The 24,802-nt window shown below is 38.8% G+C and overlaps 1 protein-coding gene across 7 annotated transcripts in view; it reads right to left on the bottom strand.

Annotated features, from left to right (window-relative positions):
- grip2b (glutamate receptor interacting protein 2b) overlaps positions 1–24,802 on the bottom strand; it is a 435,329-nt gene that overhangs the window by 128,109 nt on the left and 282,418 nt on the right. The window lies entirely within an intron of this gene.

Below are 24,802 nucleotides of genomic sequence, written 5' to 3'. Positions count from 1 at the left end.
CCTGTGAGAGGAGATTTAAAAAAACAATTTAAAAAAAAAAAAAAAAGGTCAGGAAGGGTGCCGTTTATTAGTGCCCCTGGACACAAATAATGAAGCAGCAGTAGAAATTCCATGGAGTATTCATCATTAATGAATTATGAGATGACAGTTCATGTAAATAAAACTTCTGTCATAAGTGCCTTCATGGGTAGCTCAGCATGTCCTGGCACTGTTTCTCAATTCTGAGATTCTCTGGTTGGTGCATCCAATAATTTGGAATGCATGCATTTTCAGATTAAGATACAACTGTAAACTGCTCGTTAATACACAAAAGTTTTGAGGAGCACTCCGATATTCGATTGCCACAAACAGTAGTGGTATGACATGATCATATAACCTTTACAGGAACAAATTCAGACAGACATACTTAGGAAAAAAAAGAAACAAAAAAGGAGGTAAAACAAATATGAGATGGGTGAAGCTGACCTAAAGGATGCAATATATGGCAAGGATAAACAACGTTATATGTAAATGACATTCTCATTGCAATGTATAGAAACAACTAACAAGGATATATAGTAAAAATTGTGCAGTATATATAGTAAAAAATGTCCAGCTTAGCACTCCCAGTGAGGCATTATGCAGGTGTAGTGGTATAAATCTCATTCATACAACATCTCTCTGAATAAAATATCTGAAAAGAAGAAAGGTCTACTCTGGTCCATAAAACATTTACATTGGTGATAGGTTAGGTGGATTGGTGATTCTGAATTGGCCCTAGTGTGTGCTTGGTGTGTGACCTTTGGTGGGTAGGCACCCTGCCCGGGATTGGTTCCTGCCTTGTGCCCTGTGTTGGCTGGGATAGGCTCCAGCAGACCCCCGTGACCTTCTATTCAGATTCAGCGGGTTGGAGGATGGATGGATGGAAGTGACCGGTGGGGAAGAATGAGAACACTAAAAAGCCATAGAAATTAAATAATGGGCTTCATTGACACCTAAACAAGAAACCTGTTGGTGTGAAATTGGTGGCCCTCAAGGACTGTTCGAGACCACCCCTACCCACCCCCGAGTTAACTGGCCATTTGTTCGATTACTTTGCATCTGTTTATAGCTTGGCTGCCTGTTTAAGCAAAAAAAAAAAAAACCAAGTAAGCAAGTCAATCTCAACTAGAGAAGCCCATCTGGTGATGAAACCCAGATTTTCAAATTGCTCAAAGGCATTGATGAAGTACTGTACATCCAGCAGAATTTATTTAAGTTAATGGTGAATCAAGGACTCAAAAACAATAAGGGAAATGAAGGGGAAATGCATTTAGGACAGAATCCGGGAAGAACGTCTTTATGCAAACAATTGCAGGAATCTGAAACGAGCCATGGAGTTGAAGCAGAAACCTTGACAACCTTCAAGAAGAATCAGAATGAGACATTGGGACACCTGAGCTGATAGCTAAACAAATGGACTTGATGGACTGAAAGGTGCTCTCTCGTTTGTCAAGTTTCTTATGTTGTTCTTAACTGTTATTAAGGTAAAAGAATTATGATAAATCAGCAGCAGTAACTAATCAAGGAGGCAGCCACTACGGCCCTCCACTGCGCTTTGCCAATTCAGCAGCTGGAAGCAACTGTTCTGACTCATGAGGATCTGTGCACTACAAAACAGGTGCAATAGAAAGAGTTTCAAAACACAGATGAAAAATTAAATTATAGATCAAATTATACTACTGGGCAGTCCTTCAAGCCTTTGGCATTGGATCACTCAAAATGATCATCTAATTATCATTAGGCTCATACTGATCATCAAATTATCATTATCTAACATGTCTTTGAAAGAAGTCCTTGATTGCTTTGCAGAGCACTTTTTTGACATGACGGAGTAAGACACCAGCATAACACGTACCTAAAAAGGAAGGTGTTATCAAAGAGCTGAATTCCACTTTCTCTCAAGCAAATCGTCCTACTCTTTTTAATCAGAGTATTTGTACCTCAAAGCTGTTCACTTTAATTACAGCTCAACTAAATCCTTAGGCAGGTAATTGTCTGTGTATTGCTCATTAAAATCACTGCTACCCATTCTATATCAGGGATTGCATTTAAAAAGTAATTATAACAGCAATTATCCGCATTAACATGTTGTGACAAAGTACATAAAGGAAAAAAAAAGCTACCCCTTTGATGACACATACTTTAATGGATACCCAGTTTTTCTCTTGTTGCTTTTAAACAACTCTAAATGAAAAAAAAATGAATCACGTTGAGTTTAGTTTTCTGAAACAGAGTCCCCTGGCTTTTTCCCCACATACTAGATTTAATGTTGGCCAGGAATGAGAGTGAACGTGCCCGGAGATGGACTGGCGCCCTGCCCAGGTCCAATATCTGCTTTCTGTGACGTGTTACTGTGGAATCGCACAATCTGTTTGTGACCATCTACTGGTAAGCAGACGTTACAGGAAATGGGACCTGATCTCTCAATATCTGTCAAAATTTTTGAAGTGTATATGAATGCAAACTATTTGAATACTTCAGACCCTGAGATTGTAGGTTCAAATCCTGCTATTGACACCGAGACCATAAGCATGTCAATTCACCTGCCCGAGCTCCAACTGGAAAAACAAAAGAAATGTAACTGGTTGTATCTCAAATGTTTTAAGTTGTCTTGGATAAAGGCATGAGCCAAATATACAGTAAAATAATAATAATATTGTACCAAGAATTCACTATATGATGACAGATGGAGACATTGTTTTTTCTTTTTTTTTTTAAAAAAACAGATTCTTGCATACATACACATTTCCCCTTAGGATTAATAAAGTATCTATCTACATATTTATATACACACATATATACAAGGGTGGACTAAACAATAACAAGAATTTTCTTTTTTTAAATTGTGTATTTCTCTGAACATTTCCAAAATTTAATCACCCTCAAAATACTCTCCTTGAGACGCAATACACTTGTCCCACCGCTTTTTCCATTGTTCAAAACAGTTCTGAAACCCTTGCAAAGTGATAGCCTTCAGTGCCTACATCGGTTGCTTCTTGACCTCCACTACATCCTGAAAGTGCTTTCCTTTAAAGGTCCCTCTTCATTCTTGGAAATAGGAAAAAAATAGCAGAGTGCAAGGTCCGAGGAGTGGAGGGGGACTGTTGTCATCCTGTTTTTCATGAGAAACTGCCACACAAATCAGTGCCGATTGCCACAATTTGGGCCGTTCTCTCCGCACAACATACCTTTACACTTTAAGGTTAAAACCCTTGCCTGCCTCAAAGCTTCTTCTTTGAAAGCCTCTTGAAGCATTGTGACAGCTTCAGCTGCTTGATTTCCCCAAAAAAAACCAGAACTTAATGCCAACATGTTAGTAACAGAGTCTCAAGAAAAAAAAATTACACTGACCTCACAGACCTTTCCCCAAAGATGACGCTTGGCCAGATGATGCAGAGGGCAGTCTAGTACATGCACCTAGCAGCAAAAGTCAGGACTAATGCCCTTCCAGCCTCCAGAAAAAAATTCTCATTATTTTTGGGTCCCCCCTCATATATACAGTACACAAATGAAGATGCGCGTTCCAAAATCTGCTAATTACATCTTTTGGTAAAATTTAGTGAACACGTGATTGTGACTTTTCATGCAGTTGGTCAAATATGTTGGGAAAAATATGTTTGAGCTTCAAAACCTGCTAATTGCAACAGTGTAGCGCTATAGTTTTAGGGATTTAGTTTCAAAATCTGCTAAGTACCGACCCAGATTTATTGTAAAATCTGTTAAGTAGGCCAGCCAAAACAGTAAAACAGTTGCTGAGAGTGATATGGAAATGGATGACGAAGAAGATATAGACTATTAACGTCTCGAGATTTGACATCCGTTCTGTAAACAAACATTTTGGATTTTACGTTTCTCAAACTTGCCACGTACTGTTCAGTAAATGAATACTTTTGAAGAGTTTTTCAAATATTTTTGTTAGGACACTAGTTAGACTTATTTTTGCGAAGTTCTTTGTTTTCTATTATATATTTCTTGATCAGCTTGAGTAAAGATGAAACTTTCTTACAGTAAATCTAAAATGTAGCCTTTGGTTAGTGCCATATACATTTTTTTCCCATTTAAAAAAATCAGATTTCTCATCTATACCGTAAATGACATTCACATATGAGGCAAATATTCACAAATAGAAGTTTCAAAATTTGATTGTAATTTCTTGCAATTTGTTTTCCTGTTTATCTCCAAAAATTATCTTTTGTACTTAGCTGATTTCGGAACTGAGCTCTTCAAATATAAAATGTCTTACTAGTAATGGTCCAGATTTCAATGGACGACCGTATGAACTGAAAATTTACTATGGCATTCTCTGTCCCTGAGTGAAAGATTCAGTGTTGATGTGCACTGAATATAAAGTAAAATGATAGTAGCAAGTACAAGAAATGGACTACAAAATATGTAACAAGTACTTTGTTCCAGACATCCAAGTTTTCATCAAAATTTAAGGTTCCTGTTTTTGTTGATTAAGGGTAGCAAGGAGCCAAGGCCTATCCCAGATGTGATAAGCAGAAAGCAGATAATAATCCTGAACAGGAAAGACATTTTTCCAATCTCTTTTTTAGAAACTCAAATTTTTTTTTACTTTTTAAACCAAAAGTATTATAACAACAATTTTCTGTAACAATTTTTCTAATCCTGGTTCTACTCTACTTCTCCACTATACTCTTCAGTTGTTTCTACTTACTGTTCATACTGTTTATTCTGAAATGTATACTGGATATATTTACTTTATAAAGTTTTCTGTGATGGTACACTTTATAAAATACTGTCAAACACATCATATAGATGTACACTCACACTGTACCAATGAGGACGTCTTTGTTGGGTTGTGGAAGATCATGAAAATATCCTACACAGTCGCAAAGAGAATTTGTTAACTACAGACAGACTCTGAATGGACCCGGGTTTGAACCCAGGCTGCTGATAATCAAAGAGATTAAAAGAAAATAATATGTAGTGCACATGAAGTTTTCACATTTTATTATACAGCACTGGATCACAGTGGATTTATTTTGTTTTTTTAGACACTAATCAATTGAAAAAGACTCTTTAATGTCAAAGTGAAAATGTGGTCTAAATGAAATACAAATATAAAACACAGACTAAATGATTGAATAAGTCTATACCCCCTTCAAACCAGTAACTAGGTAATGCACCTTTGACAGCCATGACTTTGTGTCCACAGGTGTTTCTCTCCATCAGCTTTTCACATCTATACTCTGCCATTGACCAACCACCAATATTCTCTGCAAAACTCCTCAAGCTGTATGTCGCAGGTCACACGAGGACTGTGAGTGAACAGCCTTTTCAAGACCAGTGGCTCGAGTTGTCAGTTGGAATGAGATCTGGACTCTGACTTGGCCACTCCAGGACACTCATGTTGTTGTTTTGAAGCCATTCCTGTGGCAGTTTGGCTTTATGCTTGGAGTCGTCGTATGGCTGAAAAGCAAATCTTCATTCAAGGCTTATGTTTCTTACAGACGATATCAGGTTTTCCTGTTTCTTTATGCATTCACTCTCACTTCACCACTACAACCCTTTCTGGGCCTGCTGCAGAGAAGCAACATGATTAGGATGGTATGTTAATAATGTGCAGCATTTGGCTTATGTAAAATGAGGAGTTTAGTCTGATGGTCCAAAAAGAGCTCAGTGTTGGTTTCATTAGTATACTTATTCATAAATTAGTTTGTGTGTTATATATGTAATTCATTTGAAACACTTGGTAGCGATGTGTTTTCACTTCGACATTTAGGAATCTTTTTCTGTTAATCAGTGTCAAAAAAGCCAAATTGTTGTATAATAATAAGATGTGAAGACTTCCAAAGCGGTACATACTCTCTTATAGGTGCTGTTCAGTTTCTAATGATCTTTGTTTAACTTAAGTTTTGAATAATAGGAGTAATAAAGAGAATGGCTCAACAATAAAGTTACATCCTTGGTGATTTAAACACCACCCCAACATCCGATTATCTAATCAGTAATATCTAGCATGCAGGAAATAAAAATTGAATGCATCACGGAAAGCCTGCACAAAATATCCCTGCAAGATGCCAATCATTACACGCTGCTTCTTATCACTCCCACCCCCAACCCCATATACATGCATTCAAGGAGCCCCGGTGAATAGCACATATTCTCCCCGATTAAATCAGCTCATGCGGGCACAAATCATCGGCTGAGTAATGAAAGCAGTTTCTCTGGCAACAGATTGGTCACACAAAGTTTATTTGTGAGGAGACACTTTATTGTTCCCAAGGAGACAAAAAAGGGTATTAAATGCACAAAGTGAAACCTAAATATTATACTGCATTTCCCAAGGGGAGAAATTAGAGGATATCTGAGATTTCACAGAAGTGAGGAGAAAAGAGCAAGTCGGGCATTAGCACCATACGCTTCTGTGAAACGTACCGTACACCACACAGTAGCTTAGTTTTGCTTATTGTCTGCTTTTCTCTACCTCTTTGAAACAAAACACATACAGTTATACAAGATGGACACTCAGTGGCCACTTAATTAGGACCACCTATCTAGTACTGCATAGGTCCTCTGTCTTCCTCCAGAACACTCATGGATCCAACAAGGTGCTGAATATACAGTGGATTCAAAATGACTTCAGATCCATTCAGTTTCTGCATAGTTTGTCTCATTGTAGACTTTAAATGGGTACATTTTCAATTTTTGCCTAACCATCTTCATTCAATAATCCATAACGACAATGTGAAAACAAGTTTTTTAAAAGCTTTATACATTTATTTAAAAAATTAAAAACTGAAATCTCTCATTTGTATAAGTTTTCCTTTGCTGTGGCATGCCAAGTTGTGGTCAGGCACATCCTGTTTAATTTAATTCTCCTTGAGATGTGTCTGGAACTTGACTGGAATCTACCTGTGAAGAACTGACTGAACACTGTTTAGAAATTGCGTATATAAAAAGGTCCCACAATTAACAGTGAAGGTCAGGACAAAAAAGAAAACCAGAAAGTCCAAGGAACTCTCTGTAGACTTCTGCAATTAAATTGTGGATGCATATATAGGAGGCAAAAGGGATAAAACCATTTCTAAAGCTTTGAGTGTTGTTAGGAGTGCAGTGACCTCAATAATTGAGATGGTAAAAGCTTGTAATCAAGAGTTGGACATCCTGCCCGATGAAGTAACTGGGTAAGAAGGTGGCCAAGAACACAACGGACACTCTAAAAAGAGGTTCAGAAGTCCTCCGCTGAGACTGAAGAGCCTGTCAAAAAAGACAACTATCTTGGCAGTACTCTGTCACATCAAGTGTTTATGGCACAGTGGCTAGAAGAAAGCCACTCTTGAGTAAAAGTATATCTCTGGTCTGAGGAGACAAAAATTAGACTCTTTGGACAGAACTCCAGGCACTACATCTGGCAAAGGCCAGGCACTGCTCATAGCATGCTTAATACCATCCCCTTGCGGAAGCATGTTGGTGGCATGGGGATTCTCAATGGTAGGGACAGGGAGACTGGCCAGAATTGAAGGATGGATAAATTCAGCCATATACAGAGAGGTCCTTTAAGAAAACTTGCTCTAAAATTCACATGCTCTCCTGGGCCGATGGTTCAACTTTCAGCACATCAATGACCTGAAGCATACAGACAAGACAATGACAAAGTGACTTCGGGACATGTCCCTGACTGTCCTTAAGTGGCGCTTCCTTTAACCCTTTGTGGAGAAACCTAAAGATGGTGGGTTACAGAGGTTTCTCATCCAATCTGCTACAGCTTGAGAGGACCTGCCAAAAGGGATTGGATAAACTGCCCATATCCAGGTGTGCAAAGTGTATAAAGACTTACCCAAGACGACCTGAAGCTTTAATTGGTCCCTAAGGGGCTTCTACAAAGTACTGAATGAAGGGTCTGTATACCTATATGAATGATCAAAGCTCAGTTTTGTATTTTTTTTTTAAATAAATTTGCTGACCTTTCAGAAAACATATTTTCATTTTGCCATTATGGGTTATTGAATGTAGATGGGTGGGAGAAATTACAAATTCTTTTATATCAAATTACATCCTCAGCACAATACTTTCTAAATACACTGTATTTCTTGGGCATTGTGGTCCATGCAGACTCAATAGCATCACACAGTGCCTGCAGATTGTTCAGCACCATAAACCTAGCTGCACCACCTTAGCCCAAAAGTGCTCCATTGAAATTAAATTTGGGGACTGTGTAATCCACTGCGGCAAATAATATAGTTGTGATCATTCTATGAGGAAACCGTTTCTAATAAGAAGTTCACTCTTCATTCACCATCAGAAATACTGGAGCTGGCTGGGTCATGAACTTGGTAATGTGTTCAAACTATAGCAGAGAAACAATTTGAAGGTATGGCATCCAATGCATCCTATAGTTGCTCATACGAGCTTGCAGAACACATTTACCCCAAATAGCTTGTTCCAAGCAATGCTAGACTGGACAGCATGTTAGATATAACCAAGACCTAGACACTGAGGAGGCCATTTACATTAAGGTAAATTAAATTAATTCGCCTTAGTCAATGGGTGGGCCTCTCTGGCAGTGTCTTAAATTGGTTTGAGTCCTACCTGGCAGGTAGAAAATTCTTTGTTAGTTGTGGTAATTATATTTCAAAGACACAGGATATTCTATATGGTGTTCCACAAGGATCTCTCCTGGGCTCCACTGCTCTTTTCAATCTCCATGCTTCTATTAGGTCAGACTATCTCAAGGCATAACATGAACTACTACAGCTATGCGGATGACTCACAACTGTATTTATCACTAGCGCCTGATGACCCCGATTCTCTTGGTTCACTGACACAAGATCTTACTTGTGTTTGAGTGGATGCATAGTAATTTTCTCAAAATAAATAAGGAGAAAAATTTTAGCGATTGGCAAAAATGGGTATAATGAGGGCATCTATGCTAATAAAAGGCAAAGCCCTCACTGACTCACTCACTCACTGATTCTCCAACTTCCCGTGTAGGTAGAAGGCTGAAATTTGGCAGGCTTATTCCTTACAGCTTACTTACAAAAGTTAAGCAGGTTTCATTTCGAAATTCTAAACGTAACTGTCATAACAGTCGACAACGTCCGCCATGTTGAACTTTCTTATTCATGGCCCCATCGTCACGAAATTTGGTAGGCGGCTTCCCTGCGCTAACCAAAACAAATGTACTTACTTATTTTGGTGGTATGACGCCACTGTCAGCCGCCATATTGAACTTTCCAACGTCACTAATTCTCCAACTTCCCGTGTAGGTAGAAGGCTGAAATTTGGTACTTATTTCGGTGGTATGATGCCACTGTCAGCCGCCATATTGAACGTTTCAATGGTCTTTGTTACTTATGGGCCCATCTTCAAGAAATTTGGTATGCGTGTTCCCAACGCTGACTGAATCCTACTTACGTACATATTAACGTCCATAGCCTGCAGCTCGGTCAACGTGTGAGGTGGCGTTGGGTCCCCCATCCCAATGCCTCCCACATTGTTGGCTGCCTGCCTATATAAGGCCATCCGTCGCTCCAATCTCTACATTCCCTTCCTTGCTTGGCCACGGGATTCATTTCTCCCTGCTGATAACTACAGCCTTTTTATTTAATCCACGGCTTCTCCCCTGTTTTATTGTTCATTTATTACGATTATAGTTATTGTGTAGGTATTTTAGACTTACTTTACATTGTTCAAGTACCCATTTCCTTTATCATTCCAACCATACCCCCCATTAACATGTCTATCGAGGTGATCACCATCGATCAAAGAACTGTCGCTTACTGAGTGGTTTCCATGCCCGGAGATGGCACCTGCCTTTTCCATTCTCTTTGTTACATATTGCACGGCCATATCAGGCTCACTCTTGAGGAACATTGTGTCTTATGTATTGAATGACTGGGACAGGTTCAAGGTGTGGGCTGATGACGGTACAGGAGATAATTATTCTACACAGGAGCAGTATATGAGTGAAATGCTTAAGCCCTTCACCTATGTATCTGCATGTGAGTTGATGGCTGCCGGTGAATTGTTCGGTTGTCGCTTTCAAGTGTACTGAAATGGCCAAATATTTTACACCTTTTGACAACTGCCAATGCCTCTTAAACATCTTAGACTCACAGGTGACGATTTCAGTAGTGGACACTTTGATGTTTATGAATGTTTAAACTCTCAAAAGCTGGATGTGAAGTTAACGATGAAACTGGTTGTATACTTACAACGCTTAACAGATGCCGAATGTCTCTTCAACACAAGTCCTACAAATACTGTCGTAATTGAAACAAACCATGAAACTCAAACCGATTATGACAGCAGCAATCGAAGCTGTGAGATTTGAAACAAGATTACTATTCACATGGCCAACTGTACGTTGCATGCTCAAGAGTAAGCTCAGTGCACAGCTTGGTCATATTACAACTGGAGGGCCGAACTCACAATGTGGTATACAAAGAGATCCTTAACAAATAATTATTGGTATATTTTCCCTCAGTTTAAAAAGGTTTAATTTTCTTCTTAATAAAAATTTTAAGGCAGTACTTTGCCGCTGTGAAGCGCGGGTATTTTGCTAGTTAGAAATAAACTTGATCCATTAGGATTAAAAGGCAAGACAGAGGTAAAGAATTTAGGGGTAATTATTGACTGTGACCTACATTTTAAAATCACATACTAATCAAATTACTAGGACAGCATTTTTTCTCTTAAGAAATATTGCAAAGTTAGATCTCTTATAACTTTGCAAGATGCTGAGAAATTACTTCACGCTTTTGTTTTCAGTTGGCTAGATTACTGTAATACCCAAAAAAGATATCAATCTATTGCAATTAGTGCAGAATGCAGCTGCCAAAATTTCAGATAGGAAAAGAAAATCTGAGCACATCACGACAGTCTTAGCGTCATTACATTGGTTACCTGTGCCATTTAGAATTGACTTTAAAATCCTACTTATGGTTTACAAAGCCTTAAATAATCTCGCTGCATCCTATATTTCAAAATGTCTTTTCACCTTACACTCCAAATCGTAACCTCAGATCTTCAAATGAGGGTCTGCTTATAATTCCAAGAGCTAAACTTAAAAGAAGTGGTGAGGCGGCCTTCTGTTATGCACCTAAAATCTGGAACAGCTTACCGATAGAAATTTGCCAGGCTAATACGATGGAGCACTTGAGGCGAAAAAAAAAAATGCTAAAAATTCATTATTTTAACATGGCTTTCTCATATGGCTTGCTATATAAATAAATATTGTTGTTGGAACCCATATCTGGTGCCATGTTATTGAGCAAAATCTTCTTGAAATATTCCAGTTATAGTGGGTACCCTGCTGCCATAAAGGGTTGTGTTCAATTGTCTACAATATTCAGGTATCCTTTAGTATTCAAATATTGCAGCGCTGGTATCACAGCAACTCTATGCAAGCACCTCAAAAACATATCCTAAACCACAGCACCACCACTACCGCTGAAGAAGAAGTATACACACAGCTGGTTATTAACTTTCACTCCATCAAAGACCCTCTACGCCCAGTCAGTATTCGGAGAGTGGATGTAGAGGTGCACTTCAACAAGTACTTGGGGTTCCATGTCAATGACATGGTTGAATTGGTGTCATGACACAGAGGGACTCTATAAGGATGGGCAGAGGAGACGTTTTCCTTAGGAGGTGTTCCTTCAAATCAGGTAGCAATATTCTTTACATCTTCTACAACTCTGTAATGGCCAGTGTGACTTTCCATGCTGTGGTGTCCTGGGCCAGTAACATCACTTCAAGAAAGGCCCACTGAATCAACAAGCTAATTAAAAGGGCAGACTCACTTATGGAATGCACTTTGGAGCCCCTGGAGGTCGTAGCAAAGGAGAGAATTAAAACAAAACCGAGTGCCATCATGAACAATGCTGCACATCCTCTGTCTAACACACTAACACTGAGGACTTTCAACCAATGAATTATTCAGCAGAAGTGTGTCAAGAAACATGATGGGGGTTTCTGTATACCAACAGCTATAAACCTGCATAATGACACACTGGGACTGCCAAGTCAGATTTACTTTTCTTCCTTTTTAGTCATTCTGGTGTTTATTCAGACCATAGTGTGTGTAATGTATATATTTATGTGTCTATTTATTTATTAAAAGTGCTTTTGCAAAAAGTCAAATTTATCCCTGGAGACAAATAAAGTTCAATTTATATCTGTCTATCTGTACAGTCACTGATTGATTGGTAAATTACGCAAACTCGGTAAGGTGTCTTTAATTAAGTTAGTATTCACTCACTGATGTTGACAACGTCACACTTTACATTATTGAGACCAGCACTGCACGTTATTTAAAGAACTAAAACTACTTAAATGGCAAATTACCAAGAGGTCTCAGAGAACACAGAGACAGAAGATAATGTGTGAATAATGTAAGTCAAGCAAAATGACACCTTTTATTGACTAACTAAAAAGACTACGATATGCAAGCTTTCGAGGCAACCCAGGCCCCTTCTTCAGGTAAGATGTAAACTATAGACAGACAGATAGATACAATGTAAAGAAAACCTTAGAAAGTTAAAGCTTTGTTTCCTTTTTTTGGATATTTCAGTTCTTTATTTTTTGTACAAACTGTTTTATTTTGAATTTTAACTAAAACATTTAAAAACAAACATTTTGTCTGTAGAATCATTTCAGCACATCAGACTTTTGTTGAATCCCATTTTTATGCTACATGGGCTGAACTTTGTTAATTCTGGAGAGACAGACAGACGGACAGTGTGGGCAAGATGAGTAACAACAACAAAAATAGCATAATCTATTTCAACAGCATGTTGTTATTCAAAATAAAGTGTATTTAAAAAGTATTTACCTCCTTGGAAATGTTCACATTGTATGGTTTACAACATTAAACGACAGAAGATTTAATCTGACATTTTTGACAATGACCAACAGAAAAAGACTCTTTAAGGTCAAAGTGAAAACAGATCTCTGTAAAGTGATCTAAATTAGTTTAGTGTGCGATTTATACGTTAAGTACCTTATTTAGTAAGATATTACTTTTTCTCCCAAATTAGTTATGAGATTCAAAAGCAACTACACACCCTTCTTAAACCTTGCCAACTGATTCTGATCTCAGCTGCCCGGAGGAACAAAATTCAGAAAAAAGGCTTAGGAAAACTGTTTACCGTTTAGCCAAAAGCAATCTCTGTTCATGATGCCATTGAAAAGAAAATCTTATGTAGAATGGAAGACGGGCCAAGCGACTTGTGGCCAGCATTTTAATTGTGCTTTGTCATCTCAAAAAAGCTGCCATACACCAGACTTGATGTGTTTATCAGGTGAGTCTCGATACAGGCAGAATTAAACAAGAACAATAGGCTTGCCCTGTCAGGAATCCAGCTTTGTATAAAAAAAAAAAAAAAGGAGGAAGAGGATTCAGACAACTCAACCACAATATGATTTTAACAAGACGTTTCAGAATTATTGAGCTTGGATACATTTCTAATTTACAATGAAATAAGTAATCAACTCCCAGCTCCCCACCGCAGAGATCATCGACGTGGCGTTTAGCATGAGCTTTCAATATAATTCTCTGTGCCAACTACCAATAAAATATGCTGACAGAGACTGCAAGCGAATTAAATCTTTATGGTGTTGGAGTGAAGCCATCATACCCTCAGAATACAAAATGGTGATTCTAAGATTTCAGAGCAGCCCTGTTGAAGTAATTTTAAATTCTAAACCTGTGGAGCTGAAGACAATATGCATAGGGTGTGGTGCAAAGAAAGAAACCAGAAGAAAACAAGAGTTATTGTACTCTGGCCCAAAAAACAGTTCACTCTATGTAGAAGAGAAAAATATTAAAACAAATCTGAACACTTCAAACCATCATATGACAGATAATGAAGCTTGGCCCTTGTTTGATACCATGGAGTTTGATGACAGGCGGCACTGTATGTGAATATTCTGATGAAAAATCATGGCAATGACAGGTTTTTCAATCAAGTCAGGAATTCCAGATAAAACAATGAGGTGTGTCGTCCTTACTTATTTTCAGGCAGTGTTGGGGTATAAGGAACAAGAAAGTGGGGGAAACAGTAGGAGATGAACCAGATGCTGTCCTGCTAATGAAAGGACCTGTAATAGGAGTAGTGTAGGGACAAAGTCCAGAGGGGGCAACAAGCTGTGTAGTTGTATGTGGAATCTATATGGGGCATCATATAAGGGTGGCAAAGCAAATACAGAGCTTTAGGCTGGAGGAAAGCATGCCTTGATTCCCTAACATGCTGAAGAGAAGGTGGTGGTAGGGGTTACCCAGCAAACGCAGGAGATGGAGCTCTCTCTAACAAGAACGTTATTATGGAGTTCCAAGGCAGGACTGGAAGAATTCAACCAAGCGGCCAGCTAGCAGCACAGGACAGTGTCATAGAGAATAGAGCAATTCTGTATCCTGTCAAGACTGGTCCTTCAAAGAAATACTGGAGCTCCGGGGTGAAGGTAGACTTAGGACCAGCACATCAAGCCGAGTGCATAAAGGGGTGTTAGAACAACAGAACGTTTTGGATATCTTCCTTTTTTTTGCAGTCTGTCCTGGTAGTGACCCCTGGGTGAGTTTAAAGACCAGTTCCTGCCAGTGACCTCACTAAGCTGAGAGCTGAAAACCGACTGAGCAAGGGTCCAAACAGGTAAGGATGTAGTATGGCCAGAGTGTGACAATTAGAGTGAGGGATTTGTTTTAGGTGCTTGAGGAATTATATTTTGGTCATTAGAACAATCTAAACGAGAACAGGCCATTCAACCCAAGAAAGCTTGCCAGTCCTATCCACTTATTTCTTCCAAAAAAACATCAAGTCGAGTTTTGAAAGTCCCTAAATTCCTACTGTCTACCACACTTCTTGGTAGTTTATTCCGAGTGTCTATCATTCTTTGTAAAAAGAAAAACTTCCTAATATTTGTGCGAAATTTACTCTTAACAAGTTTCTAACTGTGTCCCCGTGTTCTTGATTGACTAATTTAAAAATAACAGTCTCGATCCACTGGACTAATTCCCTTCATCATTTTAAACACTTCAATCATGTCAACGCTTAATCTTCTTTTGCTTCAACTGTAAAGGCTCAGCTTTTTTAATCTTTCCTCATAATTCAACCCCAGCATAGCGCTGGAATGAGCCTAGTTGCTCTTCTCTGGACCTTTTCTAGCGCTGCTATGTCCTTTTTGTAGCCTGGAGACCAAACAGTGGGGAAGTGAACCAGCAACCCCACTAGGTAGATTTGGACTAAAATATCTTTGTAATTAGACCCAAAGAGGCAGGAGGATTTCATTTTCAGTCTGCAATTGTGCTACTATGGTTTTTTTTTTTAACCTTTATTACTACAAATAAAGAAAAGAGGGGGATAAATAAACTAGTTATTTTTAAACCCTTGTAAAATAGGCACACAAGGGTGTCTCCCGTTACATGTTTTTCAGTATTAAAGATTCTGACAACACCTGTTATGGCGGCACAGTGGGTAGTGCTGCTGCCTCGCAGTTAGGAGACCCGGGTTCACTTCCCAGGTCCTCCCTGCGTGGAGTTTGCATGTTCTCCCTGTGTCTGTGTGGGTTTCCTCTGGGTGCTCTGGTTTCCTCCCACAGTCCAAAGACATGCTAGTTAGGTGCATTGGCGATTCTAAATTGTCCCTAGTGTGTGCTTGGTGTGTGTGTGTGTGCGCGTGCGCCCTGCCCGGGGTTTGTTTCCTGCCTTGCACCCTGCGTTGGATGGGATTGGTTCCCGTGACCCTTAGTTAGTAGTTAGGATATAGCAGGTTGGATAATGGATGGATGGATGGACGTACAACACCTGTTATTATTCTTGTTGCGTTTCAGATGTCAAGGCCAAGTTTAGCAGTGTTTAATGCCAACTAAAAATTAATCCGTCCGTTCCCTAAGCACTATCACTCCAATTCCGAGTGGTAAGGAGTCTGATCTAAAGCTGACAGAGTAAGAGGCTCAATCACTTAAATGGCACAAAGCTGTACACACAGAACACCCACAAGAACATGCAACAACCACACTGAACTTCAGCCTGGTCACCTGCAAACAGACACTGACAGATGTGAAGCAGAAATACCAAGTAGTGCACCTTCTTGTTGCCTTAATAAGAAGATCCCTCTTATAATCCAGACACATATATGGTACACATCTCAAGCAGCAGTCCCTTGAACACATTTGATTTAAATAGTCCTTTCTCTGCAGGCTGAACATGTAACTCATTACATGAGTCAGGGTTGCTGCCATTGGTTATTTGTTTATAAGGCACAGAATGGACATACAGGGGCAAAGGCATGTTGAAGAGGAACATAGAGGAAGATTACGCCTACAGTCACATCAGGTCTTAATAACTTTGTCATATGTACAGCAAGTACCGTAGAATGCCCAGTGGGGACTGAGCAGTATTTTGGCCTTGGAACCCCTGGAGGTTATTTAGTGCAGCATCCATACTACCTTAAATTTTTGTTTTCTTCTCCTCAGCCATCTCACCATAGCATCAATTTTCCAATCAACCACCAACCTTTGCCACTATAGCCATAACAGACATTTCTTTATGTTGTAATTTGTTATTTACAGGTATTATTGTTTGTATAAAGATGCATTAAAACACAGAAATGCACACATATGGGTTGATATCTGCACTCGACTACCACTGTGCTACGATGCCTACAACACACCACCTTCTTATCAAGCTTTCCCACTTTCATTTGGTGTTGCTCTATTGGACCAGCCTACCACATACCTCTTTCTCCCTTTGGTCTCTTTTCACACAGTTGGTCCACTTTCTCCTCTAGTATTGTTCCTCTCCTATAGCTCGACACCTTCATATTGATGGTTCTTCTCACCACATGGTTTACCTCTCCTCTCCCAACATGCCCCTACCACTTTAACTTTCTTTATTGTATTTTCTTTGAGGTTCCTAACTTTACCTCTGACTCTCTGGATCCCACCTGACACCGTATAGTGTCTTTACAGGTGTCTAACTTTCAGGTTAGTGACCCCACTGGCAGGAACCAGGCCCTTAAATGTTACCGAGGGGTCACTCCTGGTGCAAACTCAAAAAATCCTCTTACAGAATCAGGAATACATCAAAAAAAAGTTCTGTAGTTGTAACTCGATGTAGTGGCCCAAAGTCTACCTGCATCTCAGAGCTCCAGTATTTTATTAAAGAACCAGGCTTGACAGGATACAGAACTGCACTTTTCCATAGTACTGTCCTGTACTGATAGCTGGCAGCTTGGTTGAATTCTCCCCATCCTGTCTTTGAACTCCATGATAACTTTGTCAGAGTGGCATCTCCTGTGTATGCTGGGTAACCCCTACCACCACTGGAGAATCAAGGGTGCTTTCCTCCAGCTTAAAGCTCTGTATTTTCTTTGCCAACCCTATATAAACACCCCATGTAGACAACACAGAACACCAGATCGATGATTCATCTCCCCACATGGTTTACTCTCCTCACCTGATACCACTTTAACATTCTTTTTGGTATTTTCTTTCAGAATTCCCCAACTTTAACTTTACCTCGGACTCCCACTTGACAGGCTTTGAACACTGCACCTCTTTTACAATGTTGCTTTTTCTCAATGTCTAATAGCTTCCTTTTATCATGACAGGGTCCTGAGAGGACCCTATTCTGATCAAATACAACCTTAATGAATAGACGCTCTTCCTGCAAGTAGTCAAGGTTGACCTGGTGGCTCTTTGTGCTATTAAGCCGATGAATGAAAGAGACCTCTGGGCTTATCTATTAGCCTTAATTTACGTTTCGTGCTACCTTGATCCACCTCTTGGGTCAAAAGGATGTCACAGTGTAAGAATCAACTTCCTTCTTCAGTTCAGGACCTTATGCCCTTTGACCAACCTTGTTAAGATATTATTTATGTCATTGAAACTTTCACCAATTCGGCTTTTCACTGGAGCTCTTGGTTTAGGTCAAACTTGTATTTTGCCCTCATATACTTTCAACTTGCATGTAGAAGTCCATCATTCTTAATTTATATTGGCTTTGATCCGGCATCATCTGAGTAGAATGGGGTTTTCTTAAGATCTTCTCTTTTCACTGGTTCTAACCTGGCATATGGCGTGTTGAGCTGATCAAAATACAAGTTTTTCTTCTCATTAGTAAATGGTTTTTCTAAATAAATGCTTTATAACTACAAAGATAAGCTGCCTTAATATTACACTATATGAAAAATAAGAAACCAAATCACAAACTTGTTTAAAAGTCAATTCTCATGTCAATATTTTAGTGGACTATTACCTAGAGTGACTGATAAATCATATTATGTGCAGTAAAATTGTTTCTGTATTACTTTGATTAAAGAAATTGTCCAGTTCAGTGTCTTGCTCAGGATCATAAAAATCACATATTGGTAAATTGGGTGGTTTACAGTCCAAAGCTTTGACTTCTTTCTTTTATCATCACTTAAGCCAGTTATCTTGTTGTGGTGCCTACAATAAAATGAATGCATCGGTCCATGTTCTGAGCCCACTGAGGGGTTAAGGGTGGAAAGAAAATGAAACAAAACAGAAAAGTAAAGAATGTGATAAAGTGCATACATTACCTTTGCACAATGTCAAAGCTAGAGAAAGCACAAGACAAGACAAGTGAGGCTATATTTAACAGTGCACAAGATAAGAGAAAGAGGGTTTCAAAAGGAACAGAGAACAGCCGCAGAAGCCAAGGAGAAATCATTCTCTCCATCTCAGAGGGTCATTGATTGACTGTCGACATAAAACGAGAAGGCGGGCTATCAGATTAGACTGAGGCAGCACAAATCCTCGATGCTGGGATTCGCACAAAATGTGTGCTTTTCTGAATTGCTCCAGTCCGTTACCGGATCTGGACGCATTTGTCAAACTAACTGTCAAGTTCTTTTGGAGACTTGAATGGAACTGTTACATTGTTCTACCAATATACATTTTTAAACTGAGCACTACACTGATTTACAAATACATCTGAAATGCTAGGACATGAAACTGCAACTGTATGGACAAAATAATGTAAAACATGAAATGAGCATAAACCGAAGCAAACTGCAAAGATTCTTCAAAATATTTTCACACATCTTGTTTCCATGCCATTTTTATGAACTACTGTAGTGGCTCGGTACCCTTCTGCTGTTGACCTTGCTGAATGCTTGCAAGCTACAACCCATCTATGAACATGGCAGTTTATCTTTAAGTTTGCATCATAGACCAATAAAGAAAGGCTCTGAAATATGGGAGGAAAGCTAAGGCGGCACATGTTTTAGAAATTCAAGTACCTGAGAAATGGGTTAAGATGATACAGAACTGGGCAGTTCAGTTTTCACTTTTTATCCTTAGAAAAATAAATAAAAACAAAACAAACAGTATGATCAGTGGAAAATGACTAAGCATTTAGCATGCAAGGCTGGAATCTCATAAAACTTTATTTTACATGGGGCCTTTTGCTTTTGAGCCAAACTGTTTAGTGACTATGACACAGAGACTAAAAGCTTTATAAGCTTTTTTCTTTTAATAAGAACAAAGACACTCAATACATGCCGTAAGTCTAAACTTCAGTACAGATCACAGCACCTCAGCCCAGCAGAGTTTAAAGCAAACAGAGTTACAAAAAAAAAAAACACCCCGGTGAAGATTTATTTAGACAGTTCTCTGTGCAGTTAGTCATTCTGTCGTTGTGTTTAAAATCAAACTCAAAACACAGACAGTACAAACTGCTTTCTGAAACACTCAAAATCATCTCTTGACCCTCAGAGAAGAGTAAAACTGTGCTCTCCACAAGACAAATATTATTTAGAAATGAAGGGGTCAATTGAATGTTAGCGATAACATCTCATTTTAAGGACAAGGACAAGCCGAACACAGTTAATCAGAGGCTGCTCTGGGAGTACCGAGCAATACAAATGCAGCTGACTGTCAGAGTCTTTTGTGTACAGGTAGAAGCGCCATAAAATGTTCATTTGACTCAATTTATTTCACATTCCTACTAGCACCTGATAAATTACTCTTTTTTACGTGATGTCACATCTCAAGAGACGCAGCTAGTACCGAGTTTCCAAAGGGTGTCTATACTGCTGTGCACACACAATTGACACAGCTAATATCTGTGCAGTGGCCCATAATGGAAATTACACATTCAGCACCCAGCACAACTCATACAAGTATATGTAATGCAACACAATATATAAACATTTTGCTTTGATTTGAATAAATTAACATAGCCAGTTAAATTGATATGATCAGACTTGGGCAAGATCAAGAGTTTGGGTCATTCCTTTAACCCATTATAGCCCTCCTTTCTTAGGTTCACCAGGGCACAATGCACTGAATTCCTGCCATAAAATATTCCCTATGAACATAGGGGCAGCAGCAGTAGATTGTAATGCTACCAGACTGCTGCCAAGTCCTAGGTTCAAATAGTCGTCTTTTGGCTGCTCCCTTTAGGGAGTCTCCACAGCAGATCATCTTTTTCCGTATCTTTCTGTCCTCTACATCTTGTTCTGTCACACCCATCACCTGCATGTCCTCTGTCACCACATCCATACACCTCCTCTTAAGCCTTCCTCTTTTCCTCTGACCTGGCAGCTCCATCTTTAAAATCCTTCTCCCAATATACCAAACATCTCTCCTCTGCACATGTCCAAACCAACGCAATCTCGCTTCTGTGTCTTTGTCTCCAAACTGTCCAATCTGAGCCAACCTTCTAATATCATCCCAGTAATACCCCTTCTCTCCCTGTTTAAGAGTAACTTTTTCCTGCAGTTACTCCAGACTTTCACTTACATCACAGACATGTGTGTGTTAGATAACTTATGTGCTCCTCTCCTCATTCACGGGTATTCAATTCAAAAACTCTGTATTATGCAAATTCACCTTTGTGTTTTATATCTTATGCGGGGTTTTCCAAAGTATCAATCAGATTTTAGCAAAAAAAATGCATGCATGCACACATGCATATACAATATGAATTATGTGAGAATTTTCTTTTTCTTTTTATTATGGATGTTTTTCACATTGTTTGCCATTGTTGGTCACTATTGACTTCTGTTCTATTAGAATCTTGGTTAAGTCCTTTCTTCATACAAAACAGGACATTACAATTACAATTTTTTTCAACATCCATTACAAACTTACATGAGGTTTGTAATATGAAAAAAAGAAAAATTTTTGGGAAGAGTATTCCTTTAAACCAGTTTAAAAAAAATGGATGAATAAGATAAAGACAAGATCTCAGCAGGAAGATAAATGCAGTAATTTATCCTGATAACCCAGTAATATATTGAGATATTTTGATTTTTGTAATGAGAGCTTTATCCTAATTACCCTAGTGGCTGCAAACAAAATTAACTGCAATCGCTTCATTTCTTAAATTGAGATGTCGTCATGGATGGGCAGGTGTCCTGGCTAGAATAGTCTGTATTCTCTTACCCAGTCAGGAGGCCAGTAAAATGGATGAACCAAGGGAATGGAGGACCATTCCAGTGAAGATGCTTGATGTTCCCTTTCCCAGCCCAGAGGCAGTCATGGAGGGCCAATATACCTGACGCTATGGAAAGATGAGCATCCCAACCAGGATGGGTGCTGAAAATAATAAATGGACAGAGAGAGGCTGCCTCCTCAACAGCTGTGCCACCAGTATACTAGTCTGCAGTGCTCCTCTGGTGTGGCTGCAATTCTGAAAGGGTGAGCTGCTGGGTTCCTTGGGGGAGGCCAGAGGGCCCTATCGGGGCAGGACTCCCTTGTTTTGTTTTTGTGGCAGTTCCACCTAACATGAAATTGCCTTCTTGGTGCAATGTTCTACCATCAGAAGCCCACCATAAAAACAGTTGCTCCACCTTACTTGAGTAGTTACAGTTGCGAGAGAAGGAAAGCAACGTTGGCCTTGGAGGAGTGGAGGTGAGAGACTGGATTTGCATTTGTGTCAATTAAAAAAAAAAAAAACTGTCAAGGTATTTCTTTAATTAAAAAGTCTTTTGCACAGTTTTGTCTGGGCTTTGTGGCTCTAAGACAACCACCCTGCAGGTCAGAACAGAAAATATGGATATTGTGACGTCCTGTAATTAATGTTTAAAATGTTTTCTGTTTACTCTGTTTAGGAGAGGCTCTGCGTTGGCTGAGACACAGAAAGCAATGGGTGATGGTGCGAAGAAACTCTTCTGAACTGGACGATGTTAAAGAGTGGTGTTTCACAGGGCCGCTGCTATTTTATTTATATATATATATATATATATATATATATATATATATATATATATATATATATATATAAATGATATAGATAGGAATATAAGTAACAAGCTGATTAAGTTTGCAGATGATACCAAGATAGGTGGATTAGCAGATAATTTGGAATCAGATCAGTTATATCATTACAGAAGAACTTAGATAGCATATAAGCTTGGGCAAATTTGTGGCAGATGAAATGTAATGTCAGTAAAATGTAAAAAAGTATTACACATAGGAAGTAAAAATGTGAGGTTTGTATACACAATTGGCAGTCGGGAAAACAGAGTACACCTTATGAGAAGGATTTAGGAGTCATAGTGGACTCTAAGCTATCAACTTCCCAACAGTGTTCAGAAGCCATTAAGAAGGTAAACAGAATGTTAGATTATATAGCACAGTGTGTGGAGTACAAGTCACAGGAGGTTCTGCTCAAACTTTATAATGCACTGGTGAGGCCTTATGTGGAGTACTGTGTGCAGTTTTGGTCTCCAGGCTACAAAAAGGACATAACAGCGCTAGAAAAGGACCAGGGAAGAGCGACTAGGCTGATTCAGGGCTACAGGGGCTGAATTATGAGGAAAGATTAAAAGAGCTGAGCCTTTACAGTTTAAGCAAAAGAAGATTAAGAGGTGACATGATTGAAGTGTTTAAAATTATAATAATAATAATAATAATAATAATACTACATTTTATTTATACAAGGCGCCTTTCAGAGAACTCAAGGACACCGAACAAACAATAAAAAACAATTATAAACAACTTAAAACATCAGAAAATCTAAAAATTAAAACCAAACAAAACCACTATAATTAGGAGGAAGAAGAAAAAGCCATTATAAACAAATGTGTTTTAAGTTTACATTTGAAAGATGAATATGATTTGATATTTCGGAGATCCTAAGGTAATGAGTTCCAGTGCTTTGGAGCAGAACGGCTGAAAGCTCTGCTCCCCATGGTGGTTAGACGGGCGGGAGGAACGGTCAGATAGGTGGAGGAAGAGGATCTAAGGTTACGGGATGGAATGGCAACATGTAGAAGGTCAGACAGATATGGAGGTGCGAGGTTATGGATGGCTTTAAAAGTTAGTAACAGAATCTTAAAATCAATACGAAACTTGATCGGGAGCCAATGAAGCTGCTGCAAGACCGGAGTAATATGGTGAAAAGATGGGATTCCAGTGATGATACTGGAAAATTATGAAGGGAATTAGTCCAGTGAATCGAGACTGTTATTTTAAAATGAGTTCATCAAGAACACAGGGACACAGTTGGAAACTTAAGGGTAAATTTCACACAAACATTAGGAAGTTTTTCTTTACACAAAGAACGATAGACACTTGGAATAAGTTACCAAGTAGTGTGGTAGACAGTAAGACTTTAGGGACTTTCAAAGCTCGACTTGATGTTTTTTTGGAACAAATAAGTGAATAGGACTGGTGAGCTTTGTTGGGATGAATGGCCTGTTCTTGTCTAGAGAGTTCTAATGTTTACAACTACATAGAAAGACAGAAGGTGGGGAGGAGACAGAAAGGAAGGGAGTGTGTGAACGTGTGTATGGATGGGGACTGAGAGAGAGCCTAAAAAGTCAACAGTGTACAAAAACAGGCAAAGACAAAAAATAGTGACATTTTGTTGTTTTATAGGTGTGCTTAGTGACCTTAAACAGCGGACTGAAGAAGTTCTTTTGCTGTTCTGTTCAGTTCTTGTTCTTTAATAAATTCAGCATCTTTGGAGCACCACATTTCAAGCACTTGTTTTGTGTCTCACCCTCCTTAATCGCTACAATATTTTTAATTCTTCTGCCATATGACATTTACTTTGTTCCTCCACTTTTGAGTACAACATGTACGCAAGAAACAATATAAAATAGAATGGCACGCTATTCAGGGCCATTTCATGCTTTGTGGGCAGTGCTGTTAAGATATCATCTTGGATTAAATGAATTTGAGAATAACAGACTCCCAAAACAAAATAAATTAACACTGAATAACCAAAAAACAAAACGGTAAAGAAAAACAGTGAAGGAAGTAAAGGAAATATAAAAGAACTAACTGAAATGGGTACCTGCACTTAAAAAAAAAATAAACACACACATTATACAAATTGCTGAAAAGCAATTTAATGTTAAATCCTTCTAGCAAGTAACTATTTAAAAAAAAAACCACATTTCCGGTATCTCAAAGTGTCAAACAGACCTTGGGGATTATTAAGCTTCAAGGAAATGAAGCGGCTTTGGAGAATGCTTCCTCAGCACCTCTACACAGGCCGATTAAAATGGTATAAATTTTACTTGTACGCCTCTTTCTCTAAAAAGCCATTTCTCCGCTAACTTTGAAATTGTAACTCCGTTGTCACCTTGAACAAAATTAAACTGAGGCGAAGCGCTGAGAAACTGCTATCACGGCACGACTGATGCTTACAGCATTACAAGCCAATTCAAATACTCGCTGAGCGGTCAAGTCAAATAATCTCTTGCTACTTTTTTTTTTTTTTAATCTTTTCTTCAAGTTTTAAATGAAATTAAGAGGGCAGTTCGTTCCGTTAGGATTTCAAATGCACCTTCTTAATGAACTGATAAAACTCTTCATGGAAGTATTTTTTTTTTTG

Source organism: Polypterus senegalus, chromosome 12 (genome assembly GCF_016835505.1).
Source record: "Polypterus senegalus isolate Bchr_013 chromosome 12, ASM1683550v1, whole genome shotgun sequence".
Taxonomy (NCBI): domain Eukaryota; kingdom Metazoa; phylum Chordata; class Cladistia; order Polypteriformes; family Polypteridae; genus Polypterus; species Polypterus senegalus.
This window is presented reverse-complemented; position numbering and strand designations above follow the sequence as displayed.